The sequence below is a fragment of the Malania oleifera genome, chromosome 8 (genome assembly GCF_029873635.1).
Source record: "Malania oleifera isolate guangnan ecotype guangnan chromosome 8, ASM2987363v1, whole genome shotgun sequence".
Lineage (NCBI taxonomy): Eukaryota > Viridiplantae > Streptophyta > Magnoliopsida > Santalales > Ximeniaceae > Malania > Malania oleifera.
Genome location: NC_080424.1, coordinates 5,843,892 through 5,847,200, shown reverse-complemented (window position 1 = coordinate 5,847,200; position 3,309 = coordinate 5,843,892). Strand labels below are relative to the sequence as shown.

Sequence of the window (3,309 nt, the reverse complement as noted above, 5' to 3'; positions counted from 1 at the left end):
TGACGATGTTTCTAGAGATCTGGGATACTGTGAAGATCAATGGTGTTACTGAAGACACCATTAGACTGAGATTATTCCCTTTCTCTTTGAGGGACAAAGCAAGAGGTTGGCTACAGTCGCTACAACATGGGAGTATCACAAGTTGGTAGGACATGGCAGAAAAATTTTTGGCTAAATTCTTTCCACCTGCAAAAACGACCCAACTAAGGAGTGAAATTGGTCAATTCAAGCAACATGATTTTGAATCACTCTATGAAGCATGGGAAAGGTATAAAGATTTGATTCGACGCTGCCCACAACATGAATTGCCGGATTGGTTGCAAATTCAGATGTTCTATAATTAGTTGAATGGGCAAACACAGACTTTAGTTGATGCTGCATCTGGGGGAACTTTGATGTCAAAGACACTTGAAGGTGCTACTGCTCTTTTGGAAGAAATGGCCTCTAATAACTATCAATGGCCAACTGAAAGAACTATGACTAAGAAAGTTGTTGGAATTCATGAATTGGAGCCGTTTGCTGCACTTTCAGCTCAAATTGCTTCTCTGTCTCATCAGATTTCAGCGTTGACCACCCAAAGGATACCACAAGGTGCAGAATATGTGGCAGCTACAAGTAGGATAGATCCGAGCAATGAAGCAAGTCCTGAACAGGTTCAATACATCAACAATCGGAACTACAGCTATCGGAGTTATCCTTTGCCACAATATTATCATCCTGGGCTTCGAAATCATGAGAATTTGTCCTATGGAAATACAAGAAATGTGCTGCAACCTCCTGCAGGATTTGATAGTCAACAAAGTGAGAAGAAGATGTCACTTAAGGATGCCATGATATCTCTTGTTGAGGAGACAAAAGCAAGGTTTAAAAAGATTGATGTACAGCTGGATAACATTGAGACTCATTGTAACAACATGGGAGTCGCCATGAAAAATCTTGAAATGCAAATTGGGCAACTAGCCACGACCATAAATACCCAACAGAGAGGAACTTTTCCTAGTAACACAGAAGTGAATCCTAAGGAACAATGCAATGTCATCACACTTAGGAGTGGAAAAGAAATTGAGAAATCACCAGCAAGGAAAACCATGTCCACACCTACACCTGAAAAGAATGGCCGAAGCAAGAATAAAGGGGAAGAAGAGGAGATTGTGGATGATACACCAAGAGAGACAAACACGCTTCCAGCAATTTCATTTCCTGACAATCCTCTTATTCTCTCTACTCCACTTCCTTATCCTCAACACTTTCAAAAGAAAAAATTAGATAAGAAATTTTCTAAATTTTTGGATATTTTTAAGAAAATTCACATAAACATTCATTTTGCAGATGCCTTGGAACAAATGCCAAATTATGTCAAATTCCTAAAAGAGATCATTTCAAAGAAAAGAAGGTTGGAGGAGTTCGAAACAATGAAGCTTACTGAAGAATGCAGTGCTATTCTTCAAAAGAATTGCCTCAAAAATTAAAAGATCCAGGGAGTTTTACTTTGCCTTGCACTATTGGAAATTCATCTTTTGATAAAGTTTTATGTGATCTTGGTGCTAGCATTAATCTTATGCCACTTTCTATTTGCAAGAAATTGGGACTTGAATAGATGAAACAAACAACCATTTCTTTGCAACTAGCAGACCGATCCATCAAGTATCCACGTGGAATCATAGAAGACGTATTGGTAAAGGTGGATAAATTTATTTTTCCTGCTGATTTTGTGGTGTTAGATATGGAGGAAGACCAAGAAGTCCCACTAATTCTTGGTCGACCATTCTTGGCCACTGGAAGGTCGTTAATTGATGTTCAAAAGGGTGAGTTAACATTGAGAGTGGACAAGGAAGAGGTTATGTTCAACATCTACCAAGACATGAGATTCCCAGAGGATCCAAGCACTTGCTTCCGGGTAGATGTCATTCAGCAAGGTGTAGAAAAATTCTTTCAAAAAGATGTACCAACTGATCACCTAGAACGATCCTTGCAGCAGATTACAACACAGCAGCGTGTGGGAAGGCTAGATCCTATGGTAGCAAAGACGGATTCTATAATCTCTAAAGAAAAGATGCAGTAACCTATATCTCCAAAGTTAAAACAATCCCCTAAGCATCTTCGCTATGCATTCTCAGGTGATGCGTATGAAAATGCAAAAATTTACAAAGAGCAGATGAAGGAGTGGCATGACAAACAGATTCTTAGGAGTGAGTTTGCTCCAGGACAACAGGTTCTACTCTTCAACTCACAATTAAAACTCTTCCTAGGTAAGTTAAGGTCAAGATGGACAGGTCCTTATACAATTGACAAAGTTTTCCCGTTTGGAGCAATAGACTTGAAGGACAAGACAGAGAAAATATTCAGAGTTAATGGTAAGAGATTGAAGCACTATTTTGGAGAACAAATGGAGAGGAACTATGCATTTATTCCTCTTGGAGATCCTGGTTGATGAAGATTGAAACGTCTGGCTGGAGACGTTAAAACAAGCGCTTATGGGAGGCAACCCAAAGAGTTTTTCTTTTGTTTATTTCTTTTATCTTTATTACCTTATTAATTTATCTATGCACTTTTGAATAAATTAGATTTTTGATGCAGGTTTATTTGGCACGAGTACAGAGCTGAAAACTTAATTCCTTTACGGATTCACCAATAAGTTAGGGAAGTTTCTTTCTTTTATTCAATCTTTCTCATTTTTGAATAACATTGGAAAAAAAAATGTGTGAATATGGGTGATTAGCCCATGCGTGACACTACTCATGCCCTTCATATACTTGCATATAACCTAGGAGTACACACTTGGGTCATTTATGTGTAGTTTCTATTTATATGGCTAAACTAGGACTCATTAAAAGTTTATTTGTAGTGCAATTGTGTTAATATGGCCATATAAACTCTTGTATCTATATGGTATCTCTTGAGGCTAAAAATAAAAATACATGTTCACATGACTTCTAGCACTTAGGGTTCTTTATGAACACTGAGAGAGCACCCATGCGATTGTGACACCTTGTGAGGTATTGTTGAGCCATTTATCATTCTTTTGAGTTTTTGACGTCAACTCAAAGTTCATGAAACTCAACTTTCCCTATTTTTTTTTGGATATTCTTTGTACACTAGTCTTAGTTTTTGAATTTCTAGCCTTAAGGTGACATCTAGTGGGGAGATAGAAACCTAGGTCTTGTAGCTTACTCAAGACGTGAAAGCTGAGCCACCTCTAGAAATAAACTTATTTCGTGGACTCTTGTTCAAGCTTAATGCATATGGGTGGTATGAAAACAATAAAAGAAGTGTTATGATTGTCCTAATTGACTATGAAAAGAAAGAAAT

General features: G+C 37.8%; 1 non-coding gene across 1 annotated transcript; it reads right to left on the bottom strand.

The window, feature by feature from the left end:
- Positions 1-201: 201 nt before the first annotated feature.
- Positions 202-307, bottom strand: LOC131163177 (small nucleolar RNA R71). Its single transcript, XR_009138955.1, has one exon. It is a non-coding gene; the product is annotated as a small nucleolar RNA R71 (small nucleolar RNA).
- Between the last annotated feature and the right edge of the window lie 3,002 nt (positions 308-3,309).